At 43.9% G+C, this 24,349-nt stretch overlaps 1 pseudogene; it reads right to left on the bottom strand.

The window, feature by feature from the left end:
- Nucleotides 1-114: 114 nt before the first annotated feature.
- On the bottom strand, nucleotides 115-233 carry LOC136729497 (uncharacterized; annotated as a pseudogene).
- Between the last annotated feature and the right edge of the window lie 24,116 nt (nucleotides 234-24,349).

Raw genomic sequence — 24,349 nt, 5'->3', positions numbered from 1 at the left:
GTGCAGCAAAGGGTGTTGACAGTAGCCGGGTACGTGTACAATTCTTCAATTATATCTCCTGCAGACTGAAAGAGAGTATTAAGAGCTACGATAAAGTTACCCAGGAGACGAAAAAGCTAGCAGCACCTGGTATTTCCAGGAGGTCACCCATCCAAGTACTGACCAGGACCTGCCCCGTTTAGCTTCCGAGATCTGATGAGATTGGGCGCGTTCAGGACGGTGTGGCCGCAAGCCAAGAGGCCTGGCTGCATGATGTCTCTTAAAGGCTGACGGGTATTGACGGAACTTCCAGCAAAAAAAAAATGGATAAAGAAAAATGGAGGGAAAAATATCAGTGCAGCAATGGGTGTTGAAAGTAGCCGGGTACGTGTACAATACTTCAATTATATCTCCTCCAGACAGAAAGAGAGTATTAAGAGCTACGATGAACTCACCTAAAGGATTATTAGGAACACCATACTAATACTGTGTTTGACCCCCTTTCGCCTTCAGAACTGCTTTAATTCTACGTGGCATTGCTTCAACAAGGTGCTGAAAGCATTCTTTAGAAATGTTGGCCCATATTGATAGGATAGCATCTTGCAGTTGATGGAGATTTGTGGGATGCACATCCAGGGCACGAAGCTCCCGTTCCACCACATCCCAAAGATGCTCCATTGGGTTGAGATCTGGTGACTGTGGGGGCCAGTTTAGTACAGTGAACTCATTGTCATGTTCAAGAAACCAATTTGAAATGATTCGACCTTTGTGACATGGTGCATTATCCTGCTGGAAGTAGCCATCAGAGGATGGGTACATGGTGGTCAAAAAGGGATGGACATGGTCAGAAACAATGCTCAGGTAGGCCGTAGCATTTAAACGATGCCCAATTGGTACTAAGGGGCCTAAAGTGTGCCAAGAAGACATCCCCCACACCATTACACCACCACCACCAGCCTGCACAGTGGTAACAAGACATGATGGATCCATGTTCTCATTCTGTTTACGCCAAATTCTGACTCTACCATCTGAATGTCTCACCTCTTTTTCCTATTTGTAGTTGAGATGAGTGGTACCCGGTGGGGTCTTCTGCTGTTGTAGCCCATCCGCCTCAAGGTTGTACGTGTTGTGGCTTCACAAATGCTTTGCTGCATACCTCGTTTGTAACTAGTGGTTATTTCAGTCAAAGTTGCTCTTCTATCAGCTTGAATCAGTCGGCCCATTCTCCTCTGACCTCTTGCATCAACAAGGCATTTTCGCCCACAGGACTGCCGCATACTGGATGTTTTTCCCTTTTCACACCATTCTTTGTAAACCCTAGAAATGGTTGTGCGTGAAAATCCCAGTAACTGAGCAGATTGTGAAATACTCAGACCGGCCCGTCTGGCACCAACAACCATGCCACGCTCAAAATTGCTTAAATCACCTTTCATTCCCATTCAGACATTCAGTTTGGAGTTCAGGAGATTGTCTTGACCAGGACCACACCCCTAAATGCATTGAAGCAACTGCCATGTGATTGGTTGATTAGATAATTGCATTAATGAGAAATTGAACAGGTGTTCCTAATAATCCTTTAGGTGAGTGTATATGTATGTATGTGTATGTATGTCCAATTGCTTTGACAATACAAATGAAATGAATTGAGAGAGAGAGAGAGAGAGAGAGAGAGAGAGAGAGAGAGAGAGAGGAATATGAGCTCCTAAAAAACATTTGTTTTTATACATAAGCGGATTTAATTTGTGATTTACAAATGAATATATAGCACTATAAACATACACAGAAGACATGGAATAGAAATTCAGAAGAAAAAGTATTCAAAAAATAATAATTTTAAGAGAAACACAAAAAGAAGAAAGCAGAGAGACAGTTCAGGAAGAAAAGTCAGAAAAGAAAAGCTGAAGACAAGAATTGGAGGTAAGAGACAAATAATTAAACAAAAAAATATGTATTAATAAAATAAATAAGCATTCTCAGTAGTTGACTCAGCCAATGAAAATGCAGAGCTCCGATTTGAATAGAGTGACAGTAGGAGAGAGCCCAACTGCCACTGAGACTGATAGAAATCTATCGAACAGCAGTCTGACTGCAGAGCTGCCTTTTGAAATCCGATACCCTGAAGACATTCGCTCTGCACAGGCTAAGAAGGACTACAAACAAGCTGTGATGAGAGCATCTCCTGAGACCCTCATCCTAGACTACACCGGTAAAGGAGAAAACAGGGTCAAGAACAATCTACTGTTCTACACCGCCTTTCACAAAACCCTGTGCCAGACATACCCCAATAACAACAAGAGGGGCATTAGCAGAGGCAGGCAGATCTCAGTGCTGGTAGAGAAAGACACAGACAGTGTGATGCTCACTTTTAATGTATACCACAACGGGACCATCATGGTGCAGGGCAGCGAGAGCAGCCTGGACCAATTAGCTCTCGGCTTCCACACCTCAAAGCAGCAGACTGAGGTAGAGAAACAAGAGCCAGAGCCGGCCACCCTGCAGTCTGCCCCCAGCCACACGGAGCCAGACAGTGCCCCATCTCCCACAGACTGCCCCCCTGTCTCCCCAAAACTCTCCAGCAACATTAAAACACTAAAGGAATGCCTATCAGTGCTGGAGCTGGAGTTTGCGGAGTTCAGGGAGCAGACCTTGAGCACCCTGGCCCAGACCTCCTTGTGTGATCAGCTCCGGGATGAGATGCACAGACTAAAGATGCAGCACAAGGCTGAGATCCATGAGCTGAGAGCAGCAGTGAGAGACCTGGAGGAGCAGAGCCAAACCCTGAGGACGGAGCTGCGCAGAGCGAGGGAGGAGCTGACCTGGACACCCCAGCACAGCTAGCTGAGGAGCCTGCAGAGCCAGCTGGAGGAGCTAAGAGAGGAGCTACACATCACTGGAGCACAGAGACTGCACTGCACTGACCCCACAACACCTCCAACCCCTGACGCACCCACTGATCCACCCACACTCCCCACCACTCCTGACACACCCACTATCACCAGACCTGCCACTAATACACAACCCCCTGAAACGCCACTCCCCCAAAACACACCCGCTGCCCCCACCACTCCCGACGCAAACCCGGAGTGGCAGGTCAATGCAGAGGTGGTCATTCTGAGCGAATCCAATGGGAAGTTCCTGGTTGAGAGGCGCCTCTTCCCTGGGCGAAAAGTGAAAAAGCTTTGGTGCTCCACAGCACAGAGAGCCCTGGAGCTGCTCTCCAAGAGGAGGCTTTGCCAAGTCAAACACATCCTCATCCACACCGGCACTAACGACCTGAGTGCCCGCAGGGGCGATGTGGCCTCAGCCCTGAGACAGGTAGCAACGAAAGCCACAGAGGAATTCCCAACTGCCAAAATTTCCATCTCCACACTGCTGCCCCGCACAGACGTGCCCCTGCACATCATCCAGGCCATCAACGCAGAAGTGTCCCGAAGATGTGCCCTCCTCCCCAACGTCCACCTGGCACACCACTGAGACATCCAGCCACATCACCTGTATGACCACGTCCACCTCAACAAGACGGGTGTGAGGATCATCTCAAAGGTCCTCAAGGACACAACCCTGGGCCGAAACCCCACACACCCCCACCTCGAGACCAGGAGCAAACCCCCCAGCCCCCGGCCACATCCCCAGCCACCGGCTCCACCCCAGCCCCAGCCCCTGAGACCCCGCGGCCCCATTCCCCACCCCCCCATTCCCAGAGGGCCCGTCCAGCACAGCAGAGCGGACAGCCGGGGACCAGCACAGCCACACAGCCACGCAGCAGCGGCTTCCAGAGCCTGGAGGCCCGATGCTGCCCAGCTGGCCCAGATAAGGCAACTCCTCAGTGTCATCTGTTCCACACTGCTGAGTTAACTGAGCCTCAACACACATATATATGGTTGTGGAGATGGAGAGTAAGAAAAAATGTGATTTAATTATTCTGATATTTTGATGCAAACATAAAATCTTTGAGTGATTATTATGTATATCCATATATAATTATTAATAGTAATATAATATCAGTTGTAGACCACAAATTAAACTTTCTTATGTAGAAGAGACAAGTATAATAAAATATATTAACATGTCCTTTAAAATAAGCAGTTGGAATATGCAGGGTTTACGCTCCTCAACTTTTGGAATGAAGAGCACAGGCCCTGAACTGATCAACACTGTAAATAGTTCAGATGTTTTCATTCTTGTAGAGACTTGGTGCTGTGCAGATATGTCTATACACTGGATGGATACAATGGATATAGGGAGCTGATTGTGCCCTCCTATATAAAACCCAAAGTCAGGTGTGGCAGGGCCTCGTGGGGGATTATCGTGTGGTACAGGGAGGAGCTCCGAGCAGCCCTATGCCCAGTACAGAGAGGAGACACACACCTGTGGATGAAAATCAGAAAAGACACCCTACAAAATAACACAGATATATACCTATGTGCAATTTATATGCCACCCGCAGACTCCCCCTACTATAATGAGGAAGGCTTTCATGAGCTTCAAAACGAAATCTGCCACTTCCAGACCCTGGGCTCTGTACTGCTGTGTGGCGATCTCAATGCCAGGACTGGCAGAGAGATGGACTACATCAATACAGAGGGGAACACACACCTGTTCGGAGACTCCCCGCTGTGCCACACACACACCTCCACACTGACACAGCCACGACAGCGTGGTAAACAAGAGCAGGAAGCAGGTAGTGCGCCTATGTAAAAGCCTGGGTCTATATATCATCAATGGCAGGACCAGGGGGTACTCTCTGGGGAGATTCACATACTGCTCGGCTCTGGGCAGCAGTGTGGTGGACTACGCCATAACTGACCTGGACCCACAAGCCAACAATGCGTTTATAGTCAGACAACAATCTCCACTATCAGACCACAGCCAAATAACACTTTACCTAAAAAGATCAGCGCAGCCACAAGTCAGAGCCAAACTTCCCACAAAACTGGTCTCCCTGCCACCCAGTTAGAGATGGTCAGAGCCCAGCACAGAGAACTACACAAGAGCCCTGAATAGTGATGAGATTGAAAACATGTTAGACAGATATCAATCCTCACACTATCAAATAAACCAAAACGGAATAAACTCAGCCACCAAAACACTGAATGAAATATTTGAGAGACTGGCTTTAAAATCAAACATTAAAACAATTAAAAACCAAAATATGAAATCGTCTAAAAGAAAAAAAGAACAGTGGTGTGACCAGGAGTGTGAAACTTCTAGGAAACACCTGAGACATCTCTCCAACACTAAACACAGAGAGCCCGACAACCAGGAGGCTCGCCTCAGCTACTGCCAGGCCCTGCGGCACTACAAGCAACTCCTCAGTAAGAAAAAAGACCACTATATGGGCAGAATAAATACCCCAAAAACAAAAAATGAAATACCAATTCAAAATGGAGAAATCTGGAAAACACACTTTGAAAAACTTTACCAAAATGTTGAAAACAATCCAAAGCCAGAACAGGTTAAAATATTAAAAAACCTAAATAAATTGGAAGAAATCATTAAGAATAACCAAAATCCCTTAGATAACCCATTTACAATACAGGAACTAAAACATCAACTCAAAATCCTCAAACCCAGGAAAGCCAGCGGCCCCGACAGCATCAGCCCTGAGATGCTGAAGCACAGCAGCCCGCAGCTGCAGGAGGCTCTGCTCAAACTCTTTAACCTGGTGCTGAGAGCCGGGTGTTTCCCTGAGGTCGGGAATCAAGGATTGATCACCCCGATTTTTAAAAGTGGAGACAAATTAGACCCCAATAACTACTGGGGCAGCTGTGTGAGCAGTAACCTGGGGAAGGTGTTCTGCAGTATCATCAACGCCCAGATACTGGCCTTCCTTACCAAGCACAGTGTCCTGAATAAGAGTCAGATTGGCTTCCTACCAAAACACCGCACAACCGATCATATTTACACTCTACACACCCTCATAAATAAATATACCCAAAACAATAAAGGAAAAATATTTGCCTGTTTTGTAGACTTTAGAAAGGCATTTGACTCAATCTGGCACAAGGGATTATTTTATAAACTTCTACAGAGTGGTGTAGGGGGTAAAGTTTATGACATCATTAAATCAATGTATTCTGAAAACAAATGCGGAGTTCAAATTGGCAACTCAAGAACAGAGTTCTTCACTCAGGGGCGGGGAGTGAGACAGGGCTGCAGTCTGAGTCCAACACTGTTCAACATCTACATCATCGAGTTGGCCACAGTGTTGGAGCAGTCTGACGCCCGCAGCCTAACTCTCCATGACACAGAGATCAAGTTCCTGCTCTATGCAGACGACCTGGTGCTGCTGTCGCCCACAGAGCAGGGGCTTCAGCAGAACCTGGCGCTGCTAGAGCAGTACTGTCAGAAATGGGCCCTGGCAGTCAATCTGGACAAGACCAGAGTTATGGTTTTCCAGAAAAAAGCCCCATCTCAGGGAAACAGGTACCGCTTCACTCTGGGCAGCACTGGATTAGAGCACTGCACCAGATACAACTACCTTGGCCTGACCATCAGTGCGTCAGGGAGCTTCAGCCTGGCTATAAACGCATTAAAAGACAAGGCACGCCGGGCATTTTATGCCATAAAGACACAATTTGGGAAAACAACAATACCAATAACTATTTGGATTAAAATATTAAACTCCATCATCCAACCAATCCTGCTATATGGGAGCGAAGTGTGGGGTCCCCTCATGAACCTCAATAACAACAATTGGGACAAAAGCCCCATGGAAATATTCCACCTAGAATTTAATAAAAACATCTTACACGTACACAGAAACGCCCCCACGGCTCTGAGGCTCACAGAGCCCGAACACACAATGACCAAAACAACAACAATTGGGAAAATTGACATGTACCTGAAAAGCAAATACACAAAAGATTAGAGACACGAATTAGAATTACAAAACAAATTGGAATGCTACCGGGCCCTGAATAGAAACATTACATTGGCTGAATACTTAAAAATCCAAAATATAAAAGAGAGACAAAATCTAACTAAATACAGGCTCAGTGACCACAGCCTCGCCATTGAAAAAGGCCGCTACAGAAAATTCTGGGTTGCCAGAGAAGAGCGGCTGTGCAGCCAGTGTGACCTAGGGGAGGTCGAAACACAGGCGCATTTCCTGCTGTCCTGCCCTAAATACACAAAAATCAGGGAGACATACTTTAAAATATTAAAAATGCATATCCCTGAGTTCAGCATGATCCCCGATTGCTGCAAACTCCCCGTCCTGCTGGGAGAGGAGGAGCGCACTGCCTTCTTAGCAGCGCAATATGTATCCACCTGCCACAGCCTGCGAGACAGTGTGTAGACACCAGCCTGTGGCACTCCATTTGCAAAACAAAATAAAAACAGTGATTTTTCTGATGTCATGACACAAATTTTGATACAAACAACAAATATGGTTTATATCCTACTTAATTTTATTTCAATGTGTACTATATTTGTTCCACTGAATCTTGTATTGCAATGTTTTGTCTTGATTGATAGAACATTTGTATCTGCTTTGGCAATATTGTGATAGATCATGCCAATAAAGAACCTTTGAATTGAATTGAAATGAATTGACAGACAGACAGACACACGCACACACACACACACACACACACACACACACACACACAGAGCCAGCCAGCCAGACAGCCAGCCAGCTCAGCCATGACATCACGAGCCTCTCTCAGCTGACTGCTATGACATCACAGAGCACGTACATTCCATTGCTTGCCGTCTGTCAACCACTCAGTCACTGCCAGCCAGACTGGCTGGCTGGCTGGATGGGGGGGCTGCTTGCTGCTGCTGCGTATCTTAGCAAGCTAATTTGCCTGACCGGCCTTCCTACTCCTATGCCCAAATGCCCACCTAAGCCTCGTTTGTAATGCATGTCATTGTATTTCAAAAAGGAATCTGGAAATAGTAAACCTATTTTCTTTATTTGAATGTATTAAAGATCACATTTTATTACATTTTCTTTTTCTGTACTTCATTACATTATATTGAGATTCATAATTCTATTATTTATTTTCCGTATGTATGTATGTATGTATTATTGTATGGAAGGAAAGTTAGAAATGATTTTCTCAAACCTGTTTTTCTCTCTTGTATACTTAAGAAAGATAAGGTCAAGCTAGAAGGTCAGGAGGCCATAAGGTAGTTTGATTTCTGTTTGTTATTTACGATGAGAACCTTGGAGACAATGTCAAACGGTATGACCTACGTGCCTGTTCCTTAAAACCATGTGTAGATCTATGAACTCTGTTCTATAATGAAATATGTTCTGCTTAGTTAGCCTTTAAGATAACATAGTAATGATTTTCTAGTATGTATGTATGTATGTATGTATGTCCAATTGCTTTGACAATGAATTGAATTGAGAGGGAGAGAGAGAGAGAGAGAGAGAGAGAGACAGACAGACTGACAAACACAAACAGACACACACACACACACACACACACACACACACACACAGACACACACACAGCCAGCCAGCCAGCTCAGCGATGACATCACAAGCCTCTCTCAGCTGACTGCTATGACATCACAGAGCATGAACATTCCGTTGCTTGCCGTCTGTCAACCACTCAGTCACTGCCAGCCAGACTGGCTGGCTGGCTGGATGGGGGGGCTGCTTGCTGCTGCTGTGTACCTTAGCAAGCTTATTTGCTTGACCGGCCTTCCTACTCCTCTGCCCACATGCCCACCTATGCCCGATCTGCAGTTCACCTGGATCACAGCTCCGCCCCAACAAGGCAGATCCTCCCAAAAATGGTACAAACTGATCCACGTTCCCCTCCACAGAAAGCTTTAGCCCAAAATAAGGGACACATTCTGCCCAATATGTCAGCGCCAACCACAGCCTGAGGGACACAGTGACACACGAGCACCGGCTGTAAATATAATGTAAATACTCGTTTGTAATGCATGTCATTGTATTTCAAAAAAGGAATCTGGAAATGGTATACCTATTTTCTTTATTTGTATGTATTAAAGATCACATTTTATTACATTTTCTTTTTCTGTACTTCATTACATCTTATTGTGATTCATAATTCTATTATTTATTTTCCGTGTATATGTATGTATGTATGTATTGTGACAAACCAAGGGGCAGGGTCATACATGGCAGATATGTCAGGCCAGGTCTGCTGCAAGGTGTGTACTCTAGGGTAGAATACCGACCCTAGGCAACTACACTCCCCAGAAACCCTCAGGCAGCCATTCTAGCACCTAATGTGGTCACTTGGTGTTACTTCCTCAATTATTCACCAGGTATATAAGGCGGGCCTGAGAGAGAGAGAAGTGAGAGACAATAGGGTGAGTTATCTGGAAAACAGAGGTAGCTCATAAGGAGAAAGCCAAGACGTATTTATTCCAGACTTTGTTTAAAATAGAATGATTATGTAAGATTAGTTACAACTCCAGTGTGAGTTAGGTTTTGTTTTCAGATTTGTTTTGTTTGAAGTAAACATACAGGCACAGCCCTGTATTTGCAACCTCCTCCCTGGGTCATGACTGGTTTTTACTCCTAAGAAGATCACAGAGAAGACCCGCACATGTGTACAGCCAAGGCGTTTTGTCACATTTGGTGTAGAATGCGGGCAGCACCTCATGAAACCCAGACTGGCTGAGTGAATTTTTTTATCCAAAAAAAAAAAACTACAGGCTGTAATAGCCCAACAGGAAGCGACCAGGGTGCAGCAGGTGGCTCACCAGGATGCTATGCGGATGCATCAGGAAGCACTGCAGGTCCAGCATGATACAAATAAAATGTTTAGAGAAGAGCAGGAAAAGGTGACTAAAGAGCTGAAAGAGAGTGATGAAGCACTTGCAACCAGGATTGGGCCACAGGGGGCTGCAACCCATTCCACTCCCCGCACCAATCACTTTCTGCAGAAAATGACAAAACAGGACGATGTTGAGGCCTTCCTTATGACCTTTGAGAGGACAGCGGAGAGAGGGATGGCCAAAAGATTCCTGGGCAGGGCTTGTGGCACCTTATCTGGCAGGGGATGCACAGAAAGCGTACTTTGATCTGGAGCTGAAGGACGCCCAGGACTATGATAAATTGAAAGCGGAGATAATGACCCGATTGGGCGTGACCACCGCAGTGAGGGCACATCGGTTTCAGCAGTGGGCCTACCAACCAGGACAACCAATCTGAACGCAGATGTTTGATCTGATCCATCTGGCCAGGAAATGGCTACAGCCAGAGGTCCATTCATCAGCCGAGGTGGTGGAGGCCATAGTCCTTGACAACTACCAACGCTGTTTGCCCAAGGACGTTCGACGCTGGGTTGGCCAGAATGAGGTGCTGTCCGCTGACACCTTGGTGGCCATTGTAGAGCGGTTCTATACAGCCGGAGCAGCAGAGCATGTACCGGAGGTTAAAAACTCGTTCCCCAGGCCATGACGAACCAGCGGACCGGGTAAGATGGTTCCAAAGTTCTCTGGGAAACATGACGCGCTGGGTTGGAAGAAAAGAGCAAGACTGGGGGGGGCAAAGGTGGGGCCTAAAGCCGAGACTAAGGGTTATAGGGGGTCACCATCACAACCAATTGTCTGCTACAATTGTGACAAAGTAGGACATATTGCGGCCCACTGCCCAGGTAGAGAGGAACCAATGCAATGTAATGTGTGTGATATGGGGAAAGAGAAACCGGTATTTTATGCCTGCCCTGTTGGGACGGATGTTTTCATAGGCGGAGTACCTAATCCAAAACACATGTGTACAGTGATAGTCGATGAGAAAGAAGTGGCTGCTCTACTCGACTCTGGCAGTATGGTTACACTGGTCACAGAAAAATTAGTAGCGACCAACAAGCTGGATAGACATCAGGAGCTCAGTATCACATGCACACATGGTGACACACGCCCCTATCCCACAGCCCTTGTAAACATACAGACAGAGGCCGGGAAACTAGATTACGAAGTCGGTGTGGTACCCAACATGCCATATGATGTGATACTGGGACGATATTTTCCTAATTTTGGAAAACTAGATAGAAAACATAGTAAATTGGAAATGCACACTGAAAACTGTAAGCCAGAAGTTGCCTCGATCCCACAACTAGAGCTAAAAGTAGACCTGGTTCCAGTTGAGTCGACAGTGAAGGTTTTGGTTGGGGAAAATTAAACTGAAAACATAGGGGTGGAATGTAGTGACGTAGATGACCCTATGGAGGGTGAGGAACCCAGCACTAGCAGGGTGGGTGAGAATCCATTCATAGAGACCCCTGAAGCTGACAATGTAGAAGTGTCAGTGTTAGAGGGACTCCCCACTGATTTTGGCAGCGCACAGGTGCGAGATCTCACTCTACACTATGCTAAAGAAAATGTGAAGGTAGTAAATGGGACCCCTATGACTACTGCAGACCCGCCAACAGCTTATCCTTATTTTATGGTAAAAAATGACCTATTGTACCGTGTAAATAAGATAGGGGTGGACATTGTGGAGCAATTGCTAGTTCCCACCCCATTCAGACGAACAGTTCTCAATCTGGCACATGGGCATATCCTGGGGGGACATCTGGGGATGGACAAAACCAAGGATAGACTCCTGAGGAGGTTTTACTGGCCAGGCGTACATGCAGACGTGACAGAACATTGTAGCTCATGTCCTGAATGTCAACTACATGCTCCTAAACCAGCCTTCAGAAGCCCACTGGTCCCTTTGCCCATCATAGAGACCCCCTTTGCTAGGATAGCTATGGATGTGGTGGGACCTCTCCCGAAATCAGCCAGAGGGCATCAGTATATACTGGTTATTTTGGATTATGCCACCAGGTACCCAGAAGCCATTCCACTGCGGACCATGGCTTCAAAAGGTATTGCAAAAGAGCTAATGTTGATGTGTAGTAGGGTGGGGATACCGAGGGAGATATTAACAGATCAGGGCACACCCTTTATGTCTAAGGTTATGACCGATCTGTGTAAATTGTTGCAGGTTAAGCAGTTGAGAACATCAGTCTACCACCCACAAACAGATGGGTTGGTTGAGAGATTTAATAGGACCCTGAAGTCCATGCTAAGAAAGGTAATCGATAAGGATGGGAAAAATTGGGAATTCATGCTGCCCTACTTGATGTCTGCCATTAGGGAAGTCCCACAGGCTTCCCTGGGCTTTTCGCCTTTTGAACTGTTATATGGGAGGCACCCCAGGGGGATATTAGACATAGCCCGTGAAACGTGGGAACACGAGTCCACTCCTTTCCGGAGTGTAGTCGAGCACATCAATGCTATGCAAGAGAGAATAGCCACAGTCACTCCCATTGTGAGAGAGCACCTAAGGCAGGCACAGGAACACCAACAATTCGCCTATAATCGTCAGGCTACACTGAGGGTGTTCCAGCCTGGTGATAGGGTGTTGGTGTTGGTTCCCACTGTAGAATGTAAATTTCTGGCTACGTGGATGGGACCTTATGAGATTATAGAGCGAATACGGGAAGTGAACTATAAGGTTCAGCAACCCGGCCGCCGACCCCCAGAACAAATATATCATGTCAACTTAATAAAAGCCTGGAAGGACAGGGAAGTGTTGATGTTGACTTACCCCCCTCAGCCACTAGGGACACCGAAGGTGAATATTGCAGCTGCCTTGTCACCTGACCAGTTGAAGGAGGTGAACGACTTGATAATACGTAATAGGGAAGTTTTCTCAGGCATACCGGGGCGTACCCATTTAGTCTCTCACAACATTGTGTCTCTCCCAGGAAAGAAGGTAAATATGAGGCCTTACAGGGTACCAGAAGCTCGCAGGAACACTATTAGAAATGAGGTTAAGGAAATGCTGGAGGCAGGGGTTATTGAAGAATCCCACAGTGAGTGGTCCAGCCCTATAGTCATGGTTTCCAAACCTGATGGCTCCTGGAGATTCTGTAATGATTTTAGAAAGGTTAATGAAATTTCAAAGTTTGATGCATACCCAATGCCCCGAGTAGATGAATTGTTAGAGAATATTGGGAATGCTCGCTATATTTCAACTATTGACTTAGCCAAGGGCTACTGGCAGATTCCCTTGACCCCGGGTGCCAAAGAAAAAACAGCCTTTGCAACCCCAGATGGTCTGTTTCACTACACAGTGATGCCCTTTGGCCTGCATGGTGCTCCTGCCACCTTTCAAAGGTTGATGGACCACATACTTAGACCACACAGGACGTATGCGGCAGCATATTTAGATGATGTGGTCATTCACAGTCCAGATTGGGAATCACATTTGTCTCAGCTCCAAGCGGTATTGGATTCAATACATGCAGCAGGCCTGATGGCTAATCCAACCAAATGCAATTTGGGGTTGGAAGAGGCCAAATACTTGGGCTATACAGTAGGGAGGGGTATGGTGAAACCCCAAATATCCAAGGTTGAAGCCATAAACTCTTGGCCTAGGCCTGTCAATAAAAAGCAGGTTAGGGCATTTTTAGGGTTAACTGGGTATTACCGGAGGTTTATTCCCAACTATGCTACCTTAGCGGCCCCTCTGACTGATATGACTAAGGCTACAGAACCCAATATGGTTAGATGGGGTGATACAGCAAACCGGGCTTTCCGGAGCCTACAGGAGGCGCTCTGCCGCAACCCCGTTTTAATGGTACCTGACTTTCAGAAAGAATTTATAGTCCAGACGGACGCCTCTGAGGTGGGGATCGGAGTGGTTTTGTCCCAAAGAATGGGTGATCACGAACACCCGGTGTTGTTCCTTAGCAGAAAGTTGGAATCCAATGAAATAAATTATTTGGTAGTTGAAGAAGAATGTTTGGCAGTGAAGTGGGCTTTGGACAGTCTTCGATACTATTTGTTGGGCAGGCACTTCACCCTGATCACTGACCATGCCCCCCTCACTTGGATGCATCGTTCGAAAGACAGGAATGCCCGTGTGATGAGGTGGTTTTTGAGTCTCCAACATTTTCATTTCACCCTGCAGCACAGGCCAGGGAAGGCCATGGGGAATGTTGATGGGCTGTCCCGGGTGCATGCTTTTTTGCGGCTGTCGCTCGACCTATGGGGTCGCAGCTGGGGGGGAGGATGTGGGACAAACCAAGGGGCAGGGTCATACATGGCAGACATGTCAGGCCAGGTCTGCTGCAAGGTCTGCACTCTAGGGAAGAAAACCGACCCTAGACAACTACACTCCCCAGAAACCCTCAGGCAGCCTAATGTGGTCACTTGGTGCTACTTCCTCAATTATTCACCAAGTATATAAGGCGGAAAGATAGAGTCAAGCTAGAAGGTCAGGCCAGAAGCTAGTTTGATTTCTGTTTGTTATTTACGATGAGAACCTTGGAAACAATGTCAAACGGTATGACCTACGTGCCTGTTCCCTAAAACCATGTGTAGACCTATGGACTCTGTTCTATAATGATATATGTTCTGCTTAGTTAGCCTTTAAGATAACATAGTAATGACTTTCTAGCATGTATGCATGTATGTATGTATATATATATATATATATATATATATATATATGTATGAATGTATGTATGTCCAATTGCTTTGACAATACAAATGAATTGAATTGAGAGGGAGAGAGAGAGAGAGAGAGAGAGAGAGAGAGAGAGAGAGAGAGAGAGACAGACAGACTGAAAAACAGACAAACAGACACACACACACACACACAGACATACACACACACACACAGAGCCAGCCAGCCAGCCAGCTCAGCGATGACATCACGAGCCTCTCTCAGCTGACTGCTATGACATCACAGAGCACGTACATTCCGTTGCTTGCCGTCTGACAACCACTCAGTCACCGCCAGCCAGACTGGCTGGCTGGCTGGATGTGGGGGATGCTTGCTGCTGCTGCGTACCTTAGCAAGCTTATTTGCTTGACCGGCCTTCCAACTCCTCTGCCCACATGCCCACCTATGCCCGATCTGCTGTTCACCTGGTCACAGCTCCGCCCCAACAAGGCAGATTCTCCCAAAAATGGTACAAACTGATCCACGTTCCCCTCCACGGAAAGCTTTAGCCCAAAATAAGGGACAAATTCTGTAACAACATAATGGATGCCCACCCAACCTGTGACAAAACTGAGAAAAAAGAAAAACGCCAGTCCTCCTGGGGGAGGGACACACAGCCACCCTGGCTGCCCAATATGTCAGCGCCTACCACAGCCTGAGGAACACAGTGACACACGAGCACCGGCTGTAAATATAATGTAAATACTTGTTTGTTATGCATGTCATTGTATTTCAAAAAAGGAATCTGGAAATAGTAAACCTATTTTCTTTATTTGTATGTATTAAAGATCACATTTTTTTACATTTTCATTTTCTGTACTTCATTACATCTTATTGTGATTCATAATTCTATTATTTATTTTCCGTGTAGATGTATGTATGTATGTATGTATGTATGTATATGTATGTATGTCCAATTGCTTTGACAATACAAATGAATTGAATTGAGAGGGAGAGAGAGAAAGAGAGAGAGAGAGAGAGAGAGAGAGGAATATGAGCTCCTAAAAAACATTTGTTTTTATACATAAGCGGATTTAATTTGTCATTTACAAATGAATATATAGCACTATAAACATACACAGAAGACATGGAATAGAAATTCAGAAGAAAAAGTATTCAAAAAATAATAATTTTAAGAGAAACACAAAAAGAAGAAAGCAGAGAGACAGTTCAGGAAGAAAAGTCAGAAAAGAAAAGCTGAAGACAAGAATTGGAGGTAAGACCTTTCACCTATAGAGACAAATAATTAAACAAAAAAATATGTATTAATAAAATAAATAAGCATTCTCAGTAGTTGACTCAGCCAATGAAAATGCAGAGCTCCAATTTGAATAGAGTGACAGTAGGAGAGAGCCCAACTGCCACTGAGACTGATACAAATCTATCGAACAGCAGTCTGACTGCAGAGCTGCCTTTTGAAATCCGATACCCTGAAGACATTCGCTCTGCACAGGCTAAGAAGGACTACAAACAAGCTGTGATGAGAGCATCTCCTGAGACCCTCATCCTAGACTACACCGGTAAAGGAGAAAACAGGGTCAAGAACAATCTACTGTTCTACACCGCCTTTCACAAAACCCTGTGCCAGACATACCCCAATAACAACAAGAGGGGCATTAGCAGAGGCAGGCAGATCTCAGTGCTGGTAGAGAAAGACACAGACAGTGTGATGCTCACTTTTAATGTATACCACAACGGGACCATCATGGTGCAGGACAGCGAGAGCAGCCTGGACCAATTATCTCTCGGCTTCCACACCTCAAAGCAGCAGACTGAGGTAGAGAAACACGAGCCAGAGCCGGCCACCCTGCAGTCTGCCCCCAGCCACACGGAGCCAGACAGTGCCCCATCTCCCACAGACTGCCCCCCTGTCTCCCCAAAACTCTCCAGCAACATTAAAACACTAAAGGAATGCCTATCAGTGCTGGAGCTGAAGTTTGCGGAGTTCAGGGACTAAAGATGCACCACAAGGCTGAGATCCATAAGCTGAGAGCAGCAGTAAGAGACCAGGAGGAGCAGAGCCAAACCCTGAGGACGGAGCTGCACAGAGCGAGGGAGGAGCTGACCAGGACACCCCAGCACAGCCAGCTGAGGAGCCTGCAGAGCCAGCTGGAGAAGCTAAGAGAGGAGCACAGAGACTGCACTGCACTGACCCCACAACACCTACAACCCCTGACGCACCCACTGACGCACCCACTGATCCACCCACACTCCCCACCACTCCTGACACCCCCACTATCACCAGACCTGCCACTAATACACAAACCCCTGAAACGCCACTCCCCTAAAACACACCCGCTGCCCCCACCACTCCCGACGCAAAACCCGGAGTGGCAGGTCAACACAGAGGTGGTCATTCTGAGCGACTCCAATGGGAAGTTCCTGGATGAGAGGCGCCTCTTCCCTGGGCGAAAAGTGAAAAAGCTTTGGTGCCCGACAGCACAGAGAGCCCTGGAGCTGCTCTCCAAGAGGAGGCTGTGCCAGGTCAAATACATCCTCATCCACACTGGCACTAACGACCTGAGTGCCCGCAGGGGCGATGTGGCCTCAGCCCTGAGACAGGTGGCAAAGAAAGCCACAGAGGAATTCCAAACTGCCAAAATCACCATCTCCACACTGCTGCCCCGCACAGACGTGCCCCTGCACATCATCCAGGCCATCAACGCAGAAGTATCCCGAAGATGTGCCCTCCTCCCCAACGTCCACCTGGCACACCACTGAGACATCCAGCCACATCACCTGTATGACCACGTCCACCTCAACAAGACGGGTGTGAGGAAGGTCCGTTTTTAGTGTTTCTCTGAACACATCCAAGCTTACCTAGGCGCTACATATTATTTTCAATTACCCGTAATTCTGATCTGTATTTTGGCTTGTTAATAGAAGTTATTGAAGTTGGACTCCTAATTCAAAATAACCAATATGTATCTCAACGTAATTTACTGACAGACATCACTCTTTATCACTTTCACTTTTGAAGGAACTGCTTTGTATTCTGTGTATTGTTTTATTGTAGTGCTGCTTCCTTTCTTGGCCAGGTTTTACTTGCAAAAGTGATTTTATTCTCAATGTAAGCTCAAAGTCAAATAGTTTAAATAAGAAAACAATGTATTGAAATGAGAACATCATGAACCTGTGTAATTGTGCTGAAGGACAAGCACTGAAAGCAGAGAGAATTTTGTGTTTGGCATTGAATAGCCTTAAAGAAAACTATGCCGTTTTTGGAAACTTTCATATTTAAGTTGAATGTAGGCAAAAACATTCCAGTCACTCTGAAGAGAGAATACAGTTTACTGTTCGAATAAGTAGCCCCTGAATTGAAGATAAAAATCAAAAGTGCTGTTCGTAATTAGTTTACACTTTTACATCAGATGTCTTGTTTTTGCGTTCCAAATTGAGGAGTTGTGGCATATAATGTAAATGAAGTTACTTCACTAGTAGTGCGATTTCTACGTTGTGTATGTGTGTTTGTATATATGAACTCATACATTTTTTAAAGATTGTATTTGGAAAACAAATTCAGGTATAGCACGTGTCCCCCTTTTGAATGGGTTCTATATATAACATTTTAAAACGAATGGTTCTGTGTAGAACGCTATGTTTGGGGGTTCTTCATGTAACCCCTTTGAAGGGGTTCTACATAGAACCATAAAGGGATCCACCAGAGCGATTACTCGAGGAACCCTTTATGGTTCTGTGCAGAACAATTTCTTCTAAGAGTGTGGAGTGTCGCCACACAATTTCTCTCAGAGGGCTTTTGACCAATGGCAATCCAATCCTGAATGACGTCACCACTATCCTGTTGTACTTTATGGGAGAGATGTATTAAGTAGTTTATAATGAGAAGAATAACAATAATCACCTGTTTTTCATAGGTTTTGTATCCATGGTCTCCTTCATATTAGGAAAGGAAGTTGATCCATAGCCTACTCAGAGACAACTGAGAGTTGGTCTCTGAGCAGCAGCACAAAGGGGTCGAGTCTCTCAATGTCCGTGTGTTGGAGATATTCCACCATATTGGTCCCAGCCTTTAAAACAATGTTAAAGAAGATGTTAAAGATATTGTAGAAATATATTGCAGAAGAGCAGAACTACAATCACACTTTTTCAATGCTATTGCTGTTTTCTACCTCCCTGGTGAGGTACCAATGCGGGAAGTTTGAGAGAGTATTTCTAAAATGTGTATGATCCAATACACACAGTTATTTAAAAAGCTGACGTCTTGTACATGCTCACCAGAACCAAGCCTAATTAAATAACACATTTAATATTAAATAAGTACATGTGCAGTAGCCACTTGGACAATTACAGATCCCCAGGTCAAAACACAACAGAAAGACATGGAAGATCGTATTTTCAAATCACATCTGTGGCCCCCATAACTGTAATTTGGTATTAGTGGGTCAAAGGATTTATTTGGTTCAAGTGATAATAAGATCATATTTTGAAATGAAACACTACAGGATGTCATATTTAAAATGACTGTGAGTACCTTTCATTAGTGACGGTTCTGAGGGGGGCAGGGATTAGTTGAGTGTGCTAATTGGAGCTGTGAAGTGTGCAGAGAAAATACAAATGTTTTCTTTTAATATGAAAACAAAGAACTTTTTTTTAACACCGACCTGGGATTGTGTTTCTTTCCAAGTTTCCTTATTGTTTCTGAGAAGAGACTGTTCACTTGCAAAGTGAACTGGACCCGTGTGACTCGCAGGTAAGGAGAGCCCGTGTTGAACTAAGATGGCTACAGTGAGTTTTCCTGGACAAAGCTCGGGCAAAGGATAGCGCAGAGTGCACCTGCACCTGAGATTGTGTTGAGAAGCTTTGTGATAAGAGCAGGTAAAGAGGGAAAAGAAACACAAGTATTTTCTTTGTTTGAAGAACACATTTTGTTTTAACTGAAACGGGACTACAACTTTTGAAAGGGAAATAGTTGCTAGTGCACTGTATTTTTATTGAGTTTATTAGAAGAAAAAAGCTTATATTTTGGACAGAACGAACTCGTTTGGCATGCAACTAGCAGCAAACGATGTGAAGCAAACAAAACAGTTAGCAAGTTAGCAAGTTAGCAAGTTACAGTCTGTCCTAGGTCCGGGGGTGCTTATGGTTGTTTATGGGTTCCCTTACCTTAGCCAGTGTCATGTACGGGTGTCCGTACCTTACTGGAGTGTTTGTTTTTATTATAATATATATACATAAAATAATATATAATAATGTAATATTTCAGATAAATCGTCACAGTGAGTGACACCAGCATTATTGGTTTTTTGAGAAATAAAAAAACAGAATGTAGAGAAGAAAATGTTGGAAGGAAGTTGGGAGAAAGACTGGTCTCCGAAGGAGCACCGGGACTGGTGGAAGCAACAACAACCAGATAAGACAGAGAAAGGAATTGTGATATTGTGTCAGGTTGGTGAGAATCAAGAAAAGAAAATAACAGAAATGGAAGATCATCATAAACAGTAATGTGAATTGAGAGAAGAAGTTGTGAAAAATACGATAGAATTAATAGAACTACAAGGCAAATTAGAAGGGCAAGAAAAGTGGTCAGAAAAGGTGAAGGTGTAGGTGCGCGATGTGCTGCCGTGTTAGCAGCGCGTCGCGACACAGATCACTCCGAGGACGACAGGCCCGATTGGGATGATTTAGATCGCAAAGCATGGGAATATGAAAAAGGAGGTTTTGCTAGCGCTCCTCCCCCATATAATCCGGAATATAAATCAATCACTGATTTTGGTTATAATAATACATTGTATCCAGATCTGACCGCTCTGAAAACGGTCCCAGCTGCACCCATGCAAGTCAAAACTAGACAGAGTAAAGAGGAAGGTCAATCAATAGTCTATACGACTAAACCCATGTCCCCTTCTCCCCAGGAGAAAAAGAAATGATATGGGTGTCCCTCCAAAAATTAAAACCAAACCAGGGTAACACAACTTTTTGGGATATTCTAGATGAAAAGATGGTTATTCACCTCCTTCACCCGCACGATGTACACATCATCGTGAAGGCTAAATGTCCGCCCAACATTTGGATACAGTTACTACGAGAATATCAGACCGGGGAGTGGGCTAATGTAGCCTCTACAGATGAGGAGGAAATAACAGAACTTTTTCACAATGGATCAAGAAAACTGAGATAGTGAAATAATGAAATAATCGAGTGGGATTATTTGACATTTTATTCTAAATAATCATAAGCTTAAATAATAAGTTATAAGGGCTGTTTGAGACACTGCAGGGTCAATAAAACATGCCACAGATCGGATATCTGAATTATCTTTAGATATCAATGTGTATGTGCTTTGTGTGTTTATGAATATGTATAGTTTGAAGGTGATATAAGGTAAATGTCTATGTTTTGGCAATCATTTTAGAATTATATTTAAAAATGTAACAACAGATTTATCATATTCATGAGGATCTTTGGCTCTATACAGAGTGCCTCAAGCATCAGAAATCAGAAAGAAAGACTATTATAAGAAAAGTAATCCAAAATATACATTGAATAAACAGATGGATAATAATAGTAATACATAAATAGTCATGGTGTCTCCACAAGAAGAACCAGAATTTGTTTGTTAAACATCATGTTATGGACAAGCTCTGTCAAAAGTCAAATTCAAGGAAACGAAAGGCTAGAAGAGAGCCTGGTGCAGCCCTGACAGCCTGTGAAAGCAGGAGAATGTAAACAGTCTGGTGACATGTTACAGTCTTTCAGAAAATGTTTGGTTATTGGTGCCTAGCATATAATACCTGAAATGAAAGTAGACCATGGTTTTAAGATGAGTGATGTAGGAAAAGGGTAAGATACCGCAGAAGTATAAGATTACAACTATAGAATAAGTAAGCTCAAGTAATATAAAATGCTTTACAGGAGAAAAGTAAGAATGGAAAGGAAGAGTAAAAGAGAAGGTGTCCTAGGATTATGGGAATCATTATTGAGATCAATGGCCTATTGGCTAATATTTTGTTAGGTACATATATGACTTCAATAAACGAATAATGGAGTGACATCTGTATAAATATAAATAAAACATATTGATAAAAAAACCTGAATACATTTCTTGTAAGAAATTAAGAATAGGAGAAAGAATAGCTGTTAGAATGCAGAGCAATGTTAACCAAAGTTGAAGAGGGTTTGAGTAAGTTGACGAGGGTCTGAGTAAGTTGATAAGGCTTGGGAAGCAGGAAAAGGTGAGTTTGATGTGTGTGAGACAAATGTGCTGCCACTTTTAGCACAGAGAGCTTCTGATGGTGATTGAATGAAACGTGGGAAAATAAATAAACTTGATGTAGGATAAATGAATAAATAATTGAATGAGATATGAGCCGCAGAGACCTCCCACATTGGAAAGTGGACTACAGCAGATAATCCTCTCCTCTCCCAGGGCAGGGTGATTAAGTGGGGACGCGTGTGAAGAGTGCAGGTGGACCCAGGTGAGTTGTGAAAGAAAGAAGAAACAAAAATAATAAGGCACGCGTGCAAACAATCAAAATAATACTAAGTGAATAACAAATTAAACAATAAAGTGAAAGATAATCAACACACAAAATAATGGCAATATAGAACCAAACAAAATACACAAGCCATATTGCATAAAGTGAAGTGAAATATAAATATAATAAGTAATGGTGATTAAGGAGCTAATTAACACCGTCCGTGACATTTACATTGGTTGGGTGTGTGGATACCAGTAATAATTTTTGTTTTATTGAAATACAAAATAATTCTATTTTTCCGAAGTGCTGAACTTTAATACAGTCTAGAAAGATTAATATTTTTTGTCTTGGGCTATATTATTATTACCATAGTTTTTCTATTGTATAAGTATCTTGGAGTAGAGGCATAGGTGGGCATGTGGGCAGAGGAGTAGGAAGGCCGGTCAAGCAAATAAGCTTGCTAAGGTACGCAGCAGCAGCAAGCAGCCCCCACATCCAGCCAGCCAGCCAGTCTGGCTGGCAGTGACTGAGTGGTTGACAGACGGCAAGCAACGGAATGTACGTGCTCTGTGATGTCATAGCAGTCAGCTGAGAGAGGCTCGTGATGTCATCGCTGAGCTGGCTGGCTGGCTGGCTGGCTGGCGGGCTGGCTGGCTCTGTGTGTGTGTGTGTTTGTGTGTGTGTCTGTTTTTCTGTTTGTCAGTCTGTCTGTCTGTCTCTCTCTCTCTCTCTCTCCCTCTCAATTCATTTGTATTGTCAAAAGCAATTGGACATACATACATTCATACATATATATATATATATATATATATATATATATACATGCATACATACATGCTAGAAAGTCATTACTATGTTATCTTAAAGGCTAACTAAGCAGAACATATATCATTATCGAACAGAGTTCATAGGTCTATACATGGTATTAGTGAACAGGCACGTAGGTCATTCTGTTTGACATTGTCTCCAAGGTTCTCATTGTAAATAACAAAGAGAAATCAAACTACCTTATGGCCTCCTGACCTTCTAGCTTGACCTTATCTTTCTTAAGTATACAAGAGAGAAAAACAGTTGTGAGAAAAGAATTTCTAACTTTCCTTCCACACATACATACATACATACATACATACATACATACAAACCAGAGGCATGCAAAAAAATATAAAGAGGAAGAAAATGTTGTATAGCACATACAAAAGGGATGGTGATGAAACAAAATACATAGAATATGTTGAGCTGCAAAGAGATCTTAAGAAAGGGATCAGGAAAGCAAAGAGGGAAATAGAAAGAAACATAGCTCTTGGAGCTACAACCAATGCAATGAGCTTTTTTCAAAATTACAACAGCAAGCGGTCAATTAAGGAGGAGGTGAAACAGATAAAGGGCAAAAATGGAGGTATCTTGGAAAACGAACAAGATGTGGCAAATATTCTAAATGAGTATTTCACAGAGGTTTTTACAAAAGAAAAAACAGATGACATGCCACAGGTTGACAATCAATCCAGTCAAACCCTAAGAGAGATCAGGATAAATGAGGAGGAGGTACTAAAGGGACTAGCAGAATTAAAATCAAACAAATCACCTGGGCCAGATGGGATATTTCCAACAGTACTTAAAGAAATGAGGGAAATTATGTATAGGCCGTTAACTCGATTATTTCAAATGACACTTAGAACAGGGGATGTTCCCACTGACTGGAAGACAGCAAATTTCATACCAATCCACAAGAAAGGGGACAAAACTGAGCCAGGAAATTACAGACCAATCAGTCTCACCTGCATCACCTGTAAAATGTTGGAAAAAATGATTAGACAGAAAATAGAGGAGCATCTCAATGAAAACCATATTCTTGGAGATAGTCAACATGGGTTTAGACGAGGCAGATCATGTCTTACTAACTTAATACATTTTTTTGAACATGCAACTGCAGCTGTAGATCACGTGAAAGCATATGATATGATATACTTAGATTTCCAAAAAGCTTTTGATAAGGTTCCACACCAAAGACTGATCCTCAAATTGGAAGCTGTAGGCATTCAGGGTCATGTAAGTAGATGGATTATGAACTGGTTGATGTATAGGAAACAGATTAGAGGAGTCACTTCTAACTGGAGTGAGGTTGTTAGTGGAGTTCCACAGGGATCAGTACTAGGGCCTTTGCTTTTTCTAATCTATATTAATGATCTGGACTCTGGGATACTTAGCAACCTTGTCAAATTTGCAGATGATACTAAAATAGGTGGCTTAGCACATACAATCTTGGCAGCACATGCTATTCAGAGGAACTTAGATAAATTCAGTTGTGGGCTGACACCTGGCAAATGAAATTCAATGTGGACAAGTGCAAGGTAATACATGCAGTAAAACAAAAATGTCCACTATAATTACACTATGGGAGGTACAGATCTAGATGAAGTAATGCATGAGAAAGACCTAGGAATCTATGTGGATTCACTTTCTCCATCCAAACAATGTGGGGAAGCAATACAAA

This window comes from Amia ocellicauda, unplaced genomic scaffold, assembly GCF_036373705.1.
Source record: "Amia ocellicauda isolate fAmiCal2 unplaced genomic scaffold, fAmiCal2.hap1 HAP1_SCAFFOLD_30, whole genome shotgun sequence".
In the NCBI taxonomy this organism is placed as follows: Eukaryota; Metazoa; Chordata; class Actinopteri; order Amiiformes; family Amiidae; genus Amia; species Amia ocellicauda.
Note: the sequence above shows the minus strand (reverse complement) of the source record. Positions and strands in the feature narration are given on the sequence as shown.